This window comes from Lissotriton vulgaris, unplaced genomic scaffold, assembly GCF_964263255.1.
Source record: "Lissotriton vulgaris unplaced genomic scaffold, aLisVul1.2 SCAFFOLD_2400, whole genome shotgun sequence".
In the NCBI taxonomy this organism is placed as follows: Eukaryota; Metazoa; Chordata; class Amphibia; order Caudata; family Salamandridae; genus Lissotriton; species Lissotriton vulgaris.
This window is the reverse complement of record NW_028254317.1, coordinates 137,619-158,462: the sequence shown is the minus strand read 5'-3', so window position 1 is coordinate 158,462 and position 20,844 is coordinate 137,619. Positions and strand designations below refer to the sequence as shown.

The 20,844-nt window shown below is 45.8% G+C and overlaps 1 pseudogene across 1 annotated transcript in view; it reads left to right on the top strand.

Annotated features, from left to right (window-relative positions):
* LOC147659583 (ADP-ribosylation factor-like protein 13B) overlaps positions 1 to 20,844 on the top strand; it is a 283,841-nt pseudogene that overhangs the window by 128,444 nt on the left and 134,553 nt on the right. The window contains exon 3 of the transcript XR_015307207.1: positions 12,414 to 12,484. The product of XR_015307207.1 is annotated as an ADP-ribosylation factor-like protein 13B (transcript). The remainder of the gene's footprint in view (positions 1 to 12,413; positions 12,485 to 20,844) is intronic.

Sequence of the window (20,844 nt, the reverse complement as noted above, 5' to 3'; positions counted from 1 at the left end):
TGTGAGGGTGAGGGGGTGTGAGGGTGAGGGTGGGTGAGGGTGAGAGGGTTGTGAGGGGGTGAGGGTGAGTGAGGGTGTGTGAGGATGAGGGGGTGAGGGTGAGTGAGGGTGAGGGGGTGTGAGGCTGGGTGAAAGTGTGAGGGTGGGTGAGGGTGAGTGAGGGTGTGCGAGGGTGAGAGGATGCGAGGGTAGCTGATGGTGAGGAAGTGTGAGTGTGAGGGTGACTGAGGGTGTGTGAGGGTGAGGGGGTGAGGGTAAGGGTGTGTGAGGGTGAGTGGGTGTGTGAGGGTGTGTGAGGATGGGTGAGGGGGCTGAGGGTGAGTGAGGGGGTGTGAGAGTGAGTGAAGGGGTGTGAGGGTGAGGGGGTGAGGGTGAGGGGGGTGAGGGTGAGGGGGTGTGAGGGTGAGGGTGTGAGGGTGACAGGGTGTGTTAGGATAATAGATAATAGACCCTGGAAGTGAGCTCTACCTGCCCCAAATAACACGTGGTCAGAGAGAGCATGAGGCGCATGCGCAGTTTTGTCACTGTTCTTCGAACTAGGGTTGAGAAGCTCATTCGGAACACACGAAAGCCTGCCTTTCAGTGGAAAAAGGATCAATTTGGACATGCTAAATATGTAACCATATAGTTTAAACTTTGGTTCCTTTGGAACGAGCAATCGTGGTGCAAGAACAGCGAAATTCTACAAAAAGGAGCAGTATTCAAAGTTAATTGCTAGGCCTAACGTGTCATTTCCTATTTAGCAATATTATACGCACCAAATGAAATAACTTAAAATATTCAACAAAACCACCCACAGCAGAGCGCAGTTGGTTAGAGTACAAAAGGGCACCGCGGTTGTAGTGAGATGCGGGGGGAGGGGCAGCACGGGCCGGGTCGGTCTGATGACAATCAGAGAATGCTGGCACATCATCCCTCTGATTAAACAGACCTTGAGGGAAACTCTGGGACCCAACAGAAATGCCATTTATAATTTCAAGCACTTTAGGGAGCAAATGTTGTAAAATATAGCCCAGACGCAAAGAACAGAAAACAAAGAGACGATTCTAGCCAGCAGGTAAAAACGTGTTTTTTTCACAAATCATTCGCACTGACATTTTCATGAAACTTAATAAAAAAATAATTTCAACACAAGAATACGACTAAATGCTTCATTAGATATGGTTTAGTGGCAAATTTAACTATTAAGGAACCTGGGGACCTAGGTTTCAATCATGGCTCCAGCACTTCACTGTAAATCGTGTGTTTCAGGAAAAATCATTTTAGTCTACCTATGGCTAAATCTCGAAATAAATGTAATGCAACTGTAAATATGTCAAATGCATGTAAAGGTAAAACGCAAATGCTTGTAGCAGCTACGAGTAGTGAAAAAGCATTCTTCATCTGCTCCCCTGTCAAATAAAACGAGACACGGCCGGCAGGCCGTGAAAGTGAAAGTACGGCCGCCCGGCCGTGAATAATTAGGGGAGGAGCAGCCAGGAGAGAGCAGGAGCGGAGGCGCCAAGCTGGGGAACAGATGGCTGGCGATTTGATGCTGTGCACGCGCATTTTAGGTCAATGCGTTTGCGCATTGACCTAAAAGCGCATGGGCACAGCATCAAATCGCCAGTCTAGGTAAGTCTATTTAAGCCCCTATAGTCTCGCTCCGCTCAATGCGCATGCGCATTGAGAGGCGAGACCTAAAAAAACGAAATACTTGAGAGGGCCTCATTGGCTCTTCACAGGGGCAGGAATGAGACAGCTGTGCATGCTCTGACATCTGCACCTAGATCATCCTAAACTTGGATTATTACAGCGAATAGACACTTTGCTGAACATTTTATAGGACGTACCCCGCAGGTATGACATGCAACAAATACCCGTGACATCACACTCTATGGACACAGAATTCTTATCCCAGAATGGTTACAAATATGTAAATTAATCCACAGTCAGCTTTGTTCTTTTCAATATAGGTAAATTATATCATGCATGCTGTACATAGCACCTACATGGTATGTATAATATATAGCACATGTGCATTGTCATACCTGCAGCACGGGCAGCAGTGCACCTTGCATAAAAGCGTAAACAGTGAGATAGATTATCAACAGATTACATAAATATCTATGGAATGAGTTTATGTGCTTAACAAAGAGTACTGAAATCTAGGAATGTTTCAGCCAACAAAGAGGCCAAGTATGCAAAATGTCCAACAACTGTAGTTGTTTGAAGGACAGAGAGCGCATGCACACAGCAGGCTAAAGGGCAACATGTGAGGAGCAGATCAAGAGGTCTAGAGGGGCCTTAAGTGGTTTAGTTTATTGAGTAGGTGCGTCTTAAGGCGGTTTTTGAAACGATTCAGGTAAAGAACACATGTACCGTGGTAGGGCGAGCGTTCCAAGCCTGCAGGGCACTGCCAGGGAAGAAACGCTTGAGAGTGGTTTTCTTTTTCGCCCGGGTTCTTTCCATGTGTGGAGGCAATTTACCCTTCCCTGACAGATGCCACCAGTGATTTTTCGTTTTTCCATCGGATAATTGAGATTGCTTAAGTGGAAAGCTATGTAAGTGAGTAGACGTTATGCCAGGCACTTGGCTCTCATATGCAATATTGTCACGATTGTCATGTTTATGTCATGGGATGGTTAGTCATTGCTATAAAAACAAGCATTTGCAATGCAATCGGTCTCGCCTTTGGGACCTTACATGTATTTAGCTATGCAGCACTATAGCCTGGGTGCTGAAACATGTACTGTTCTTTAACATGGAGGGGAAGTAAGCACCAAACTGTGTAACAAGCCAGGTATGGGAACACATGGAGAGAAATATTGCCTTCAGTTATTAGCTTCCTAACCTTGCATATGCATAGTGTTATAAAACAAAATAATCCATCCACGTTAACTCGAATTACTATTCGTTAACAGGAAGAACTCGGGATGTGAAATTAATTTTAAATGAGAAGGGGCCCATTAAACAACATTTTCAGCCATTAACACCACAGCTTACTGCTTTCCACTTTGGTGTCTGGCAACGGAAGGGAACCTGGGCCTTGGTGACAGTCACTTATAGCACAGCTAGCACAGGGGCATTCACACCCACGGCGGGAGAGCAGGTGCACCGTTGTTGCTGAGAGAGGTCACTCACACTGCTTTTGTAATAACAAAACCAGCCTGCTGCCCCCTACCCTCTGAACAACCCCACAGTGGGTCCCGGGTCAAGGGACCGATAGTATCGCTTCACTGGCTTTATGGTAAAAGTCACCGTAATCTTCTTGGTATAATCACGCCACCCTTGAAGCAAACCCCGTAGAACACATGAATAGAAGGGCAGGATCTGGCATTCACCATAATATTCAGTTCCAATCCTACGACGTGCCAGCCCCCATTGATTTTCAGGCTCGATGTAGGTGAACATAGGTTCGAGCCTCGGGGTCGACTCCACATCCTGTGATTCTGGGCGAATCACTTAATCTCTCTGTGCCTACTAAAAAAAAAAACAAGCTCTCAACATTGCGCAAAGGCAACCACTTGTTTACATTTGCATCGCGCTTTCACTTTAAGTAAAAGCACAATGCAAAAATAAACAAGCTGTCACCATTGTGGAAAGGCTTTCTCCTTAATGATAAAAACAAAGTGCCTACAACGACTAATGAAGGAGAGTGTGTCACGCCTCCAGTAAAAGATCCAGTCTACCTGGGCGGGGAAAAAAGTGGAAAAGGTGGTAACCAGGAGGGACTAAAAAGCCTCCGAGACAATCATGACACCAGGTTTAGCATAATTAGTGAAGCAAAATGACGCGCACCAATGGAAAATACAGGGGGAGCAGATAGCAAGCTTCTGAAATCGTATTGATTCCAAGAAGCCCTCGAATGGCGAGTGCAGCGCATGCGCGCTGCTAATCTAAAAACTTAGTGAGAAGGTCCCATTGTCCAGAACAGCTATTTTTGAGGCTGGGTAATTACTACCAGTGCACAACGACTCCCATCTATACTTACTGTATCCACCTCATTGTGGTGCACCACACATCCATCTTTCCCAGCACACACAACATATACTGGTCTGCCAAGGTACTTCTGCAAAGATGTGGAGCCCTGTGCTGCTAGAGTACCTCCATCAAGAACCTCTGTCACTCTGACACACTGGCGTTGTGCACTGTGACCAGGTTTACGCACCCGCTGCTGGATTCATACACACATTATCCTAGCAGTGAAGGTGGATTTAAGGATGCAAAAGTCCACTCTGCAGCACCTGACTTTGGTTAGTCTGTTTCTAAGACTTCCTACTGTAGGTGATATGGAAACTGAGTCCAGGGAGGTGAAGTGACTTTCCTAGGATTCCAAAACATGGTGAAGAAGAGGGCGTATGACGTAAAGTACACGCACCATTCAGAAAGAATATATACTTGGAGGACGTAGGTGTGTTTTAGAAGCTATCATTATATATACGCACATATACAAAAATACAAATACAGATGTGGGATCACATCTGTATTTGTATTTTTGATATCTTTCTCTTTTAGAGCCTCATTTATGAAAACTGTTGCATCGCTGCGTGAAAACAGCGCTGCAACAGTTTTCACTGCACCCTCCTTGCGACATGATGGATGTGTCATATTTACTGTACGATGCATCCTGTCGCAAGGAATGACAGATATGTCAATATTACTCGTACCTGTTGGCGCAAACCGGATGCATTGCTGGGGTGTGTCTGAAAACAGACGCAACGCCAGCAATGTGTCCTTTCACATGGGGCAAGTCCGTGTGAAAGTACCTGCATCAATCTTACACCTGCTGTGAGGCAGGCGTAAGATTTTGACACAGTAGCGTCCTAGAAGTTTTGCAGTGAAATCTTATAGATTTCTACCTAGATGTGTCACTTTGTAAATAGCGATACAAAAGGGGGTGATGGACGGAGCGCTTGAGCAAATCAAACACTCACCCCCAGTCAACTGATCTGGGTTTAATCCATCACCATTCTTTAGCGCACTCCGCCACCCCAGTTCAGACATGGCCATATGCAAACCAGTCTGACCCTGTGCCTCATGGGAACAGTCCAGCCTGAACTGTCAAAGCCATGTCTTCCCTGGATCGGAAACAAGCATCCTAGGACCTGTTTATGGCATTTCAGGGATCATCAGCCAGGCTAGCTTGAATCCAGTGGCAAAGTGAGAAAGGGACTCACGTCTGAACATACCCTGCCAACTTAGGGCGAACAAAGCGATACAAAAGGGGATGATGGACGGAGTGCTTGAGCAAATCAAACACTCACTCCCAGTCAACTGATCTGGGTTTAATCCATCACCATTCTTTAGCTCACTCCGCCACCCCAGTTCAGACATGGCCGTATGCAAATCAGTCTGACCCTGTGCCTCATGGGAACAGTCCAGCCCGAACTGCCAAAGCCATGTCTTCCCTGGACCGGAAACAAGCATCCTGGGTCCGGTTTCTGGCATTTCAGCTATCCTCAGCCAGGCTAGCTTGAATCCAGTGGCAAAGTCAGCAAGGGACTCGCGTATGAGCATACCCTGCCGACTTAGGGCGAACAAAGTGATACAAAAGGGGATGATGGACGGAGCGCTTGAGCAAATCAAACACTCACCCCCAATCAACGGATCTGGGTTTAATCAATCACCATTCTTTAGCTCACTCTGCCACCCGGGTTCAGACATGGCCATATGCAAATCAGTCTGACCCTGTGCCTCATGGAAACAGTCAAGCCCGAACTGCCAAAGCCATGTCTTCCCTGGACCGGAAACAAGCATCCTGGGACCGGTCTCTGGCATTTCAGCCGTCATCAGCTAGGCTAGCTTGAATCCAGGGACAAAGTGAGCAAGGGACTCACGTTTTGAGCATACCCTGCCAATTTAGGGCGAACAAAGCGATACATAAGGGGATGATGGACAGAGCGCTTGAGCAAATCAAAAACTCACCCCCAGTCAACTGATCTGGGTTTAATCCATCACTATTCTTTAGCTCACTCCGCCACCCCAGTTCAGACATGGCCATATGCAAATCAGTCTGACCCTGTGCCTCATGGGAACAGTCCAGCCCGAACTGCCAAAGCCATGTCTTCCCTGGACTGGACTCGTCAGAAGTGCTGGTCCCAATAGGGTTTTGTTAGGTTCCTAAACTTATTTTAACTAGGTAACTGCCTCATACCATGAAGCTTCATTCCTGCTCCTAGGTTCCTCCATTCTATTCTCAGTAAATAAGGTACATTAGTAAAGAGAAAGAGAGAAAGAAAGAAAAGCAATATGTCTGGCTGTATGTCGGGCCATCTTTACCATTTCAGTTGCTATGCGATGTGCGTCTTCAGCTAAATGGAATGAGTTGCACTGTACAGAAAGAGGAAGAGAAAACAGCAGGAGACGGGAATCCGGACCTAACGTGTGTGACTAACACTTCTGGGTCTCGGACAGGACTACCACCTGATCAACTTCTGTTCCTGCGATTAAAGATGAGGCCAGTGCTCCCAGCCTGCCCAGGCTATAACCTTGGGATTGTTCACACATGAAGGGGCCTGCCCAAGCTCTGACTACTTCTCATGCTGCCTCATTGCCAGGGCCACTGGAATTATGCTGCAGGAGAGGGCCAAATTATGCGGCAGGACTGAGTAAATTATGGGGCAAGAAATAGAAAATTATGCAACACAATGTGGCACAGTCTGTAACAGTATTACATCATTATTTCGTCATATTTAAACTTGGTAATACTGTATGTGCTTTGTTTACCCCTCATTAGTACCAGTTTAGTAGCCGAATATAGCAACAAGTAACAGGAAGGTGACCTGTCCAGCTTTGCAAAGGGCCTTCCACTTCACGATAACATGTGTTGCTGCATTTTTAATAACTTTGAAACCTGATCTAGAAACATTTTTTTGGGTTAAAATCTACAGATTATGCGGCAAATGATGGATTATGTGGCAAATGCAGCAAATCTATTACTATGCGAAAACCGCCACGGCTGCACAATCACATAATTCCAGTGGCCTTGGTCATTGTACACATCTCTACTGCTCTGACTGCTGAGAATATGAAGAGTGACTGTCAGTGAGACGTGGGTGTGATCTGGGTAGCACGTAATAGTATGAGGCCAGCTGTAGTTGGTCAATACACTGGGCTAACTTTCTAGAAAAAACAAATTATTTCTTCAAGAAACCCTCACTCACCCTAGTGGTGACATGCTTCATCATCGGGTCCACTCGGGAGATCGAGTACCTCCCGAGTGTGCTACGACGCCAGGAGACTGCGGAGCGGGTTGTTGTGAGAGTGAGTGTGAAAAAGAAGGTGTAGTTAAAAATGTCAGAGGTTGTCCCAAAAAATCATTTATTCGCTGGTCAACTTGACATATTAAAATTAAGACTATGTACAAACCAAAGGCTGGGGATTTGCCTCAGTTGCGAGGAGCCCAAAAGTTTGTATTCAGTGTGAACCACGCCCCATAGATTCAGAGGGGGGGTGGGAGCGACAATGGCACACCGCCCGCAACGCTCAGCACCCTCTCGGCACCTAGCTGTCCCCGCTGGATCTCGTGGAGCAAATCCCCAGCCTTTGGTTTGTATTTTCACGCACTTTTTTACACATAGTGCCACTGTTTTTAACTTTCACACCTACAGCAGGGTAGGCCTTAGCGCGCCTATACCTGTTGAGGTAACACCTACTTACTGGTCCTGACGAAAGCCCTGTAAACTTACACACTTTAAGGGCAGAAACATGTTGACCTTCCCCTAACAGGGAAACACCTGTATTTGTTGTGGATAGTTTCCCTGCACATAGTCTTAATTTTAATATGTCAAGTTGACCAGCGAATAAATGATTTTTTGGGACAACCTCTGACATTTTTAACTACACCTTCTTTTTCACACTCACTCTCACAACAACCCGCTCCGCAGTCTCCTGGCGTCGTAGCACACTCGGGAGGTACTCGATCTCCCGAGTGGACCCGATGATGAAGCATGTCACCACTAGGGTGAGTGAGGGTTTCTTGAAGAAATAATTTGTTTTTTCTAGAAAGTTAGCCCAGTGTATTGACCAACTACAGCTGGCCTCATACTATTACGTGCTACCCAGATCACACCCACGTCTCACTGACAGTCACTCTTCCTTTGTTTATTTATCTATTGATTGGGGACTAAGAGTGCCTCTGAACCCTGTCTCTCCCTTTGTTGATCGATGCTGAGAATATGAGCCAGTCAAGTCAGTGTCTGTGTAACCATGGTTGCAACTACGTGTGTTCAGAGCTGCCTTTAAACCTAATGAAAGGCAGTTTAACATCTATCATTTGTCAGTTTCCCCAGAATTCTCAAAGGGCCTAATTTAAGTCCTCAGTTAGGATACATTTACATTTTAACAGTTCCTAATTTGTTTCTGGATTAATATGCTGTTCTTTTTATTAACAAAATATTCCCTTAAATCAATTCCCAAGCCCAATTGTAAAACTGTATTTTAATTACTTTCATTTATTTACCATCATGGACTTAAAAATGTGGTACTCACCAATCTTTGCAAATACTGCTTGAAGCAGAGAACCCTAATCATAACAAAGCCAGCCCAAAACCTGATATGCCTGTTTAAAATCTCACCACAGTGTGCTAAATGATACCCTATTGCCATAAGGAACTCTATACCTGGCCCTTTCATGTAATTTCTGTGGGCCAGGCCCCTCAAAACATGCAGTCCTGGTTACAAGTATGATTCCACACACAGCAGAGGAGAAAGGTGCACTCGCAAACATTCCTATGCCTCTCAAAAAGGGAACATTGCATCGGGCTAGGATTCTAATTCCCCAAAAAATTCAATGAATAAACAAACTTGCCTGGCGGCCTCTCTGCACCACGTGGCTCAGACGTTGCAGTGCATTAAAGAAAATAATAATAAATAAGGAGCCGTTTTGTGTACAGCATGTCCTGATACGTTACAATAAAGTATAGTCAGTAGTGGTGGCATAGACTGTCGCACAAGCAATCCAATGTGTGGGATTGTAATTTCCCAAATTTACTATAGTAGTCCTAAAAGGATATTTTTGTTTCAAATGAGGTGATGGTGCCTTTCAAGGTAACGGTAACATCCCACTACCACGGATGTCGACTAATGTCAAAATCCCAAGAGATCAGACAAAATAGTCTAGTTAAACAGTGATACCTCGGCACTCAAATATTCGTCATTCATAGGAGCAGGTGCTTCTACGAGAGAAATTATCCTATCTTGACCTTATTAAAGAATCAAGATTGACAATGATCAAAAGTACAATATCTTTCTTAATTTAATGTCATTTTTTTGTATACAGATTGATGCATCCCCAAAAATTGTTGGTACATGTTCACAAGACTTGACAGTAGGGATTCTTCTGTACAAATTTCCCAATAAGGAATACAGTGGGCAGCCGACACGTGTTTCGTTACTAAGAAGTAACTTCCTCAAGGCTGCAAACAAGAAATATAATGAGGCCAATATCCCTCCTACCGTTCATCAGCAAGTTGATGGAGAAGCATGTGAATCACCATCTTTCCAGCTTCATTGAGCAAACCAGCAGTCTGGACCACTCTCAGTCAGGGTTCAGGCCTAGGTATAGCACCGAAACGGCTCTTCTTTCCGTCACAGATGCTATACGCCTGTCCCTGGATAGAGGAATGTCAGTGGTGTTGGTGCTGTTGGACTTGTCCGCAGCATTTGACACCATATCCCACGCCATCCTCCTTACCAGATTAAAGGAGATTGGTATTGATAGATCAGCCTTGGCGTGGTTTACCAGCTTTCTCTCCGAGCGTACCCAGAAGGTGAATATGGGCCCTTTCAGCTCCCCCTCGGCCAGCATCACCAGAGGAGTCCCGCAGGGCTCCTGTCTTAGCCCTACGTTGTTTAACGTATATGTCTCCCCGTTGGCTAATATTATGAGGTCCTTCGGGTTCATGCCCATCTCTTACGCTGACGACACGCAGCTGCTGTTCACTTTTAAAAAATTTACTCCGGAGATAAGACAATCTTTCTCCAACGGCATGACTGCGACCGCCAACTGGATGGCCACAAACTTTCTCCAGTGCAATGTGGGAAAGTCCGAGGTCATGTTATTTGGAGAGGCAAAAATCTTGTGGACTCCTGACTGGTGGCCCTCCAGTCTGGGGCAGGCCCCCTCCCCTAAACAGGTGGTGAAAAACCTGGGGGTTCGTTTAGATCACGACCTCACCCTTGCCCACCATGCTAGCACCACGGCAGGATCCTGCTTCCACACTATAAGCCTCCTTCGGAAGGTGTTCCCCCTTCTTCCAGACTACACAAGAAAGACCTTGGTCCAGGCCCTCGTTCTGAGCCGCCTGGACTACTGTAATGGCCTTTTCTTGGGAGCCAACGAAGGAGTGCTCAATAAACTGCAGGTGGTTCAGAACACCGCGGCCCGCCTGGTGACTAATGCCCCCCCTAGAACTCCATCTCTGCCCCTTTTCAAGGCCCTCCACTGGCTTCCCATCCGGAAGCGGGTGGAATTCAAGATTTGTTGTGTGGTACACAAGAGTCTTTATAACCTCGGTCCACACTATTTGGCCGAGAAATTTGTTTACCACCGCCCCGGCCGCAATCTCAGGTCGAGCAACCAACTGTTACTCCAGGTACCTAGACACTACAAGACCAGACAGGGAGGTCGTGCCCTTTCCATTATGGGCCCGCGCCTATGGAACAATCTCCCTCTTTCCCTTAGAGAGTGCCCGAGCCATCTGGCCTTTAGGAAGCTCCTAAAAACAACTCTATTCTAGTTTGGAGTGCTGTTTGTCCTGTTCTCCACAGCTCCGCGCGGAGATACACCTTCGGGTGTGATGCCGGCGCGTTACAAGCCCATAAATAAAATAAATAATAAATAAATAAACAATCTGGTTTCTGTCATCCATTTAACATTTGTTCTTGTGCAAGGAAGCTTGTAGAATGGACAGTTGTTAGCAGATCACCCAAAAAGAAACCCAGTGGTGATGTTCTCTTATATTGAAAAATATTTGTGCTCGTGAAAAATGTTGTTAGGTGAACAGGAATCGAAATGAGTGTGTAGGATGGATGCCAAGAAAAAGAATATGAAGTTGTAGAGCAGAACAGAAACAACATGCAATGAGGAGACTACAAAGAAAAAGAAAAAAGAAGGGGAAAGCTAAGTGCCCCCCGATTTTTAGAGAAGAGAAAAGGCCTGTTTATACCTTTTCTGATGGGATCAGAATCAAACGCATCCTATTCAGCTGACGGAACGATACAGTACGGGGTGGCCTGTCAATCAACAGAAAATTGAGACAAACTCTCAATCCTCTTGCCATGAAACTCTAGAAAGTTGTTTGTATCGTGGAAATGCAATACTTGTATTAATTTTATAAGTAAAAAAGTTGGCCTTGATATAGTCAATGTTTTTCTAAACTCACTGTTCCTCCAGAACTTCTGAGTCTATGGGCCTGAAAGGATGACATGCCCATATTAATTTGGTTATATATGATTATTTGAAATGCAGCTCCATTCTAGAGACCTATTAGGAAAAATGATTACCTGTAGTATACGGGCTGAATAAATTATTTCAGCTTGATAATTCCCAATGTAGATTAAATCGCATGGGCATATGATACAATACACTATGAACTTGGACTCGCAATTCAAACATTCACGGATTTGGTAAGTGATGGCCGTGTTGTACCTGAATTCTTTTAAGCCATTAATTGCTAAATCGCACATGTTGCAGTGCGCACATATAGAAACCCTTGGGTTTTTGTGGCAACCAAGTATCATCTCTCTTTCTTAAAAGTAGAAAACTAGAGCATAAGATGTCTCTCAAAGTTTTGTGTCTTCGATGGATAATTTTAGGTTTTGGGGTGAGATGCATCACTTTGTCATGTGGGGAGAACTTCAAGGGGCTTAGCTGGGTTGAAGAGGTCCCACCCTCAGGGTTGTGAAATCTTCAACCCGGAAAAGTTTGGCTCAGGCTGCCAGGCGCTCTGCATTCAGCGCATGTACAGAGCCTTGCTGCCTGACTCGACCATGAAGAGTGTCTGTCATGCTGGCCTTTGCTTAGCCTGACAGGCACTCTTATGGTTTGCAAAAGAGTGAAGGGGCCCCTTCACCCTTAAGTATGGGCCGCTGCAGTAAAGTTCTGGGCTGGGAACATAGGAAGGGGGGAACTGAGCCACAAAACAGGGCAGCAAGCTCTGAGTGAGTAAATAGGGGAGTTGGGGTCCACACAGGGTAAATCTAAGGTAAGTGGGCTTTTAACAGCGGACACTGGTATTTTAAAGTGCAACAGGGGGTTTTCGTAATTAACTGTGTTTGTTAAAAAATTAAAATTTGCTTGAAATAACATTGACTAATGCCCATCGCTGTATTTCACTTTTCCTTGGTAAACGTGATGTAATGTATAATACCGCAAATGCCATCGCTTGCAATTTGACTCCAAACTAATTTGGGCCTTTTGTTTTCAACAGGAAAGTGACACTTCTTGTCATCGGCCTGGAAAATGCAGGGAAAACAGCGCTTGTGCGAGTCATTAAAAGAGGTAAGGGTGGTAGCGGTTTACACTCCTGCGCCTCTTGACTTTCCTGGGACCATCTTAATTCATCCAAAACCAAACCTGCTTCAAAAATAGATCCTGTCGAATGGACCTTTTCAGTTTATGTGCAGGGGCAGGTATAGCTACAAGTGGCATACTTAGCGGTACTACGAATTACAGGGTGGACCATGCAAGCAATACAGATAAACATACAAGAAGCATGAGGCCAAACTAAATTTTCATTCTTAGAAATGTTGTATAATACTATCATATCAACATTTGAATAGTGTACAGCTGCTATTAGCTTGGCCTCATTGAGCTACATGTTTAGGGAGTTTTCTCACAGGCCAATGAGGATGGAGGAGGGAGATGCCACTTAGCCTTTCATAAATATCGAATATGCTGAGCAGCCAGAGTGGGCATGTTTTTAATCTACAGAAGTGATACTCAAAGAACGGACCTTTAAATGTAGCCCCCTTATGAACAGCAGTATTGGGTTGCTGTTCACTCGACTCAGCACTGACATTAACCCTTTCCATGCTCATGACGAGCTGAGCTGAGCTCGTCATGAGCCACGGCGCTCCGGTGCTTATGACGAGCTCAGCTCGTCATGAACTGTGGAACGCTCGCATGCGGGGATAATTCCCCTGCTGTGCTGAGCGTTCCACGGGAACGGGTGTGGTCAGCTCGTCTTGAGCACAGGAGCGCCGTGCTTCGTGACAAGCTCAGCTCGTCATGAGCATTCGGGCGCTGTGCGCGCCCCCCTCCCGCCCAGCACAGCGGGAAAATAACCCCCGCAGGGAAGGGGCTAAAAGATGTTTGGTAACCAGGTAAGTCTTTCTCTAAAGGTTAATTGAAGTTAAAGAAAGGAAGTAACTAGGTTGTCCTGCACTATTTAACTTTAAAAACACCTTCATTTGCAAATCCATCTTGCAGGAAAAGTGTAAAAATATGATAAGGTCTCTTCAAAATGTAATAAGTGTATTTCAGTAACACGCACAACCATTTCACCTTAGTATCTCAGGTTATATCAGTGAATTGAGAAGTATTTTTCAAGTGAAAGTTTTCAAATATGAATTTAGAAACATTCATTCTCTCCCCCACACTGACAATAATGGCATTAGAGAACTAAGAAGCAAATCAGTTATGTGCACTCTTTGGGAGGCCTATGTTCCTATTATACATGAACAACGTTATACTTTATTAAATCAAATAAAGTAGAAGGTTCTGTACGGCACACATCCTGAAGTTGTGTATTTCAAGGTCCTCTTATATGTGATACTAAGAGAAAAAGGAGAGAAAGTTAATTAAAACCATTGCCTAGAATCACACAGTTTTGTAAAGTGGGGAAGCTGGGATAAACAGACCAAACTTTGTGTGTCCCTTGGGAAAATGTTCGTGAGTACCCATGCTCCAACTCATTGTCTACATTTTTTGTGCAGATCAATGAGTTAAGACATTCATTCCTAAAGTGTGAACATGGCGCATTTCCAAATAAGTAAGGCATGCAGTGTGGCACAAATACTAAGCTCTTTCAAGTGTACGTGTTACCTTTCCTTCAACTTTGAAGGGCCTTTGTGAAGCCCGTTGTCTATTATGTGCCTTATTTGGCCTGTGCAAACACTACAAGGAGCAAATCTCTTGCTGTCTCTCTCTCTCTCTCATGTACACACACACACACACACACACACACTGATCCTTATCAGATCTGCTCATGTGACCAAAATGTACAGCTCTTGAATGGTCTGCCCTGTTTTCCGGACAGATATTTTTATTTTTATATCTAAAATGCAATCGTTCTTGGTTGGTTTTCAGGCCTCAATATCTGAAAACTGTAATCCAGACAGAAAAGGTTTGTGGTTGCCCACCAGTCTGCATTTTACCTGCTCGAAGGTGGTGGGGGGTGACTGGGGTCAGACCTCGTACGCCCCCAAAGGCCATTCAGCCCTTGTCCTCATTTATGAACATGCTAGAATGTACCAACATCCTGTCCACACTCACTACCTGAAGGACTTCTTCCCACAGCACATCTGTGGGATCACCTTAAAGCCTGCTTCAGTGATATTCATGACTACCCATTGGGAAGTGGATGGGAGAAGGTGACAGGCAGCTCAGCAGATGGTTTGGTTGGAGGAACCGTACCCGGGGGAGGGAGGTCCTTATTTACTGTTCGAGGTCACTGATTCTATGGGAGTCCACTGATCATACATGATGCCAGTTTCATGGTCCTTGGGATGAGGTATTTGACTGGTGGACTGCCCTGGGATTCATAGGGGAAGCAGACGGGGGTGTTAGTCTGGGATTGGTGTGGAATGACTTGGGCTTTGGGTGATCATCGTGGCAGCATCTTGTAAAATGAAATTGCGTCCTGTTTCAGGCTGATTTGATATCAGCTGTAGAGAAGACGCTCTCAAGGCAACCACACTTTGTCTAAGAAAAAGAAAACAAATCCTACTAGACAGAGAAAATTGAGCTGAGCTACTGCAACAGTTGCAAAGGGTATTAGTGTCATGTCCACTCGTGAACTCTACTCGGGATAGGGAGAGAGGGAGGGTGATTGGCAGGGATCAGCCTTGAGAGGCACATTTTATCCTGCACCGTGGATTTCCATGCTTTGACGGCAGTGCCTGCTTGCTGTTTACTGTCATTAGCCTGGCCTATGGCTTGTAATGATTCTGTGTATCAGTGGGAGGGCTTCTTTTAGCTTCCTGTCATGTGCTTTTCTTTGTGGAAGAGCCCTCCTTCTGGCAGACTAGAGTGGACAGAACATTCAGATGCCACATTAACAGTAAAGTAAAGCAAACCTCCTTCCATGTAATCAATAAGGTGCAGATACTGAATATATATACGTGTGGTGGTATATATATATATGCAGTGCAAACTCCCTTTTGCACCGAAATAGGATTTAAGCGAGACAAAAAATGCTCATTCCGCACCTGTTTGCCTTGATTTTCTCCAGGTAAAGGCTGCCAAAAATCTTGGAGGCCAGTAGTGCTAATTTCTGGTTTTCCTGGCGAGGACCAGGTGAATACATGTGCAATTTGTATGTAAACCCCTATTCTGAGCACTACAATTTGAAATTAAGTGTAAATGTGCACCTACTAGTAACTATACATTTGCTCTCTGCACAGACAGTAATTACTGGGAGCGCAAATTGCATATCATCTGAACCCAGGCTCATAGATTGATTCAAATAGAACCCCCATCCAAACAACACAACACGAGAACCCGACAAACTACATTACATAGTACCCTGCATTCCGATCCAACACATCTCAGATAATCTATGTAATGGGTTATCAACGAGCTCGCATGAACACTCATGAAATAAATATCATCTTCCAGAACTGCACCTTGGTCAAGGCTGCAGGTGAGCACAGAACCAAATGGATGCCACAGGTGCTTTGCACAGTAGAACGACCACTGTACACCACGTCCGACCTAACACTTTACACTGAGCGCACACCAAACCCAGCTCAGATATTGCCATTAGTTGGCTCATAACAGTGGCAAACGTAATAACAAACAACCACAACAATTAACCAGAATGAATGAATCAGAACGAAGCACACACATCCCACATAGTCCAGGGGCACCATATAGCTAGAGAGCGCTACAGCACTCCACTCTTTATCTAACCACATACCTCTCCATGACAATTTATACTCCAACCCACAGCCACCTGAAAGCTAATCTGATTTAAAGGGATACTGTGGACCCTAATCAATCAATCAAGGTTCTTATAGGACGCAACTAATCCTCGCAGGGTCTCAAGGGGCTGGGGGGGAAGTGGGATCCAGGGCCAGACTGAGAACCGAAACCGGCCCCGGCAAACTGCTCGGCTGGCACCCCCTGGGGTGAGAGTGGGGCAGCCGAGCAGTTTGCAAGGGCCGGTTTCGGCCAATTTTGTTACTGGGGGACCAATATTGCCGACCCCGGTAACAAAAACGCCCCCCCCCCCCCCAGAGACCCAAAACTGGCCCCTGCCTTAGCGGCCCACCGGAGAAACACCCGGTGCCCGCTACGGTCAGTCTAGCCCTGGTGGGATCTACAGTTGAGTCGAAGAGCCAGGTCTTGAGGTCCTTCCTAAAAATAGTCAGAGACAGTGCTTGCCTGAGGTGCTGAAGTATGGAGTTGCAGGCCTTCCCAGCGAGGTAGGGGGTGGATCTTACTCCCCCCTAACAAGATTCCATACTCGCAAGTACCGCAGACACAGACATCAAGGACGGCAAAGCACCACCAATTCTCCTAAGTAGCACATACCAGACTGACAAATACCTCCGCCACACCCGTACAAACACCACTACCATTGGGAGGGAGGGGTAAGGGGGGTGAAGCAGACCACAACAAGGAATATGTGAAAAAGGCCGCTTTATTGGAACAGGTGTGCATCACATATTAAATCAACCTTGGCAAAAAGCCTTCCAAAACTAAACCTCACTAAATAAGTCACATCCCTAACCCCGCCCCCGCACCCTCCCCTAAAAGTTCACGACCTCGCCCCCGCCCATACAATACAACATTTCAAACATTACAAAAACCTTACATCACCATATCAATCATTATGACCTATAAATACAAGCCCTCTGTTAACCAACTCCCATGCCTGCCCCTTCACATCTGTCAATCCCCCAAAACGTGAAATCCGAACTAAAAATGACCAACATATCCTTTCCCTGTCGATAACACAACTTACCCATTAAATCAACAAACCTCTGCCAAAACTGCCCAAAAACAACTAGACCCCGCACGGCACCTGCTCCAAGCGACCAAATACAGCAAAAAAATCCTACACCCCTGTTCCAACAAAACCAACCAAGCTAATAACTTACAGAAAATATATAAAACATTAAAGAACAAAGACCTACAAACTGATAAAAAAGGGGGGAAAAAGTTAACAATAAATGGGAGGGAGGGAGGGAGGGAAAAAATTCCTGCCTAAGCTCCCAGCCACCAGGTCACCAAACCTGAAATGGTGGCTGGGAGCAGGAGCCCAAAGCATTTATGCTTGGGCTCCAATTGGGCTACAAACTAGAACAAGCCCAAGCCCTAAAATGGCCGATGCTCCTGCATATGAAACCCCCCCCCCCCACAGCCCCTTCCAAATCGCCCGGGGGGGACCTCCCTGTGGTTGGCTGTCCCCCCCAAGCCCCCCTTGGTGAGGGGGGGGTGAAGCAGACCACGACAAGGAATATGTGGAAAAGGCCGCTTTATTGGAACAGGTGCGCATCACATATTAAATCAACCTTGGCAAAAAGCCTTCCAAAACTAAACGTCACTAAATACATCACATCCCTAACCCCGCCCCCGCACCCTCCCTTAAAAGTTCATGACCCCGCCCCCACCCATACAATACAATATTTCAAACATTACAAAAACATTACATCACCATATCAACCATTATGACCTATAAATACAAGCCCTCTGTCAACCAACTCCCATGCCTGCCCCTTCACATCTGTCAATCCCCCAAAACGTGTAATCCAAACTGAAAATGACCAACATATCCTTTCCCTGTTGATAACACAACGTACCCATTAAATCAACAAACTTCTGCCAAAACTGTCAAAAAACAACTAGACCCCGCCACCCAGAAAGGCAGGGGAGGGAACTACCCCCCTTTCTGCCCCCAGAGTAGGAAATATTCTAAAAAACCTCCCTGCTAAACATGCAAGCATCTAGACAAAACTTCCCTAACTTCCAGCAGGTAAAGATCCATTTCCAGACTGGATAAATACACTCCATCATCACGGAAGAACTCAACAGACTCAAAACGGATATCCCTGTGTGACACTCTCCCGAATCCCAATTGCCGACAAAACCTTGAAATCTCTGAGTTCAGCTTCTTCCTGGCCCTGTCAATCTCTCTGGGGTTCACCGCCCCTCTCCATACCCTGCGCGGCACCAATTCAGTCCATAGCACATGGCAACCAGACCATTGTTCCTTAATTAAAAATAAATCCCTCTTCATAGACCGCAGCAAGACCACACTTTTAACTCCACAAAGATCGTTCTCACCCAAGAGTATCAATAGAATATCCGGACATAGACCCTTTACCATCGCTTCATTCAGACATGGAATGAGTTCCCTCCAAAGCATACCCCCTTTACCCTTCCACACAATATTAAACATTTGGTCATTAAAACCAAACATTTTTCCAAAATAACTTTGGCCCGCCTGAACTTGGGCCCATTTGATGAACGAATGCCCCACTATCCAAACCGACACTTCTTTAGAGTGGGGCCCAGCCACAGAACCTGTAAAGAGAAAAAGACAATGAATCTCAAAGCAAATAGGATGGCGCATGCGCCTCCCCCGCGTTTCCCCTCACATAACTCTGAAAACAATTTGACGACCAGCGCCCTAACCGCATGATTTCCCCTTGAGACCATCCCCTATTCTGCGCCTCTGTCGCTGCACCAATCCTAAAAGAGTGCGTTCCATATTGCTCCCAATCCAACCCAATCCTCTGCAAAGCTTTACGCAACACCATGCGCAGTTGATATGCTGTAACGAGCGAACCGTTAATGTGCTGAAAAGCAGGGGCACAGTCGGACCCCCCTGACAGTGTCCTCCAGCGGCGAGCCAAACTCAATGGACAGGTAATTTTAGGGGACCGTGCTTCTAACCAAACCCCTTTCCCCTACTTCCTCTGATCGGTTTTATAACTAGAAAGCCACACATGCACACCTTCATCAGAGAAAAACACTTCTCGCCATGAAATTCCCTTTTTCGATTTGGAACCTAATAACTCCGAGACCCGAAAGGCCCCAAAAAACATGAACGCCATCAACACGGCAAACAAACAAGCTTCAAAATCATCCCTGCAAACTAAAGGTAGAACTTCCAATAAACAAGCCAAAGTCTGCCACGATAGAGGGACAACTGAGTACCTCCCCGCTCCCTCGCCCAACCTTCAAGCATTCTCTTACCAACTTCACCAGCTGAAGGGGAATAACCCCAAAAGAGTTTCCCCATAAAAGAAATACCTGCTAACTTTCCTGCAATGGTCACCCATGAAAGGCCTCTCTCTATGAGGTCCAAAATGAACTGTATTACATCTTCAGAACGACGCCAAGCTTCTTCACGTCTACATGCCCCAGACTCCAGAAATTCCTTCCATGCCAGGGAATATGCTGTACGCATAGACACAGACAAAGAACCTACCACCAGTTGTAATACACTACGTTGCCTACATACCACAGATGAGTCGGCATTGGGGTTGGTGTCCTGTCCACCTCCTTGCCCAGTCCATGGAATCTCCCCACTGCGAACGAGACAAAGCATCAGCTATGTCATTGTCCACATCGGGTATGTGCAAAGCTCGAAAGGAAATGTCATGCTTCAGGCAGCCGAGAACAAAAACTCTCATTAGCTTCAAAATCTGTTCATCTCTAGCTGACTGCCTATTGACGATCTCCACTACTGCCATGTTGTCAACCTGAAACAGGACCTTCTTGTGTGCCAATTCCTCCCCCCAAAGGGTCAATGCCACCAACAATGGGAAAAGCTCCAGAAATATTATGCTCCTCCCACCATCCTTCCAGTCCTGTGGCCACTTTTCTGCACACCACCTCCCGCGCCAGTACAAGCCAAAACCGTCACTGCCCGCAGCATCCGAAAACCTTTGCACATCCCACTGAACATCCTCCTCTCTGACCAGTGGCACACCATTAAATGAAGTGAGAAAAAAGGACCACATGCGCAAATCCTCCTTCACTCCGGCTGACAGGCGGACACGATGGTGAGGCAAATGCTGACCAGCCAAAGCTCTGCCCAGTCTCCTACAAAAAGTTCACCCCGTGGCCACCCTGCAAGCGAAATTAAGATGTCCCAGCAACACCTGAATCTCCTTCATCTTCACCTTCTGTTTTGACAGCATACAGCCCAGCAATACTAGCATTCTCACTTTTTTGTCATCCGGCAAGCAAGCCCGCATTGCCACTGAATCAATCTCAATACCTAAAAAAGATAAAACTGTAGCAGGACCCATTGTTTTTTCTGGAGCCAAAGGCACCCCCATATCCACCATGAGCTCATGGAAAGTGTCCAGAGCCGTCTGGCACTCCGCGGAACCCGGGGAACCAACAAAGAAAATAAATAAATAAATAAATCATCCAAATAGTGTGTTATCAACATACGCCCTGAGGGGTGCGTGAAATGCCACTGCAAAAAGGTGTTAAAACATTCAAATAGATGCAAAAACTGTTGTTTTTGCAAAACATTCAAATAAAGCACATGACATGGAGCAACCCATCGGTAATGCTTTGTTCACGTACCATTTACCCTCAAAATGGATACCCAGAAGATCCCAATCATCTGGATGGACTGGAAGCAACCAAAATGCAGACTTAATATCACATTT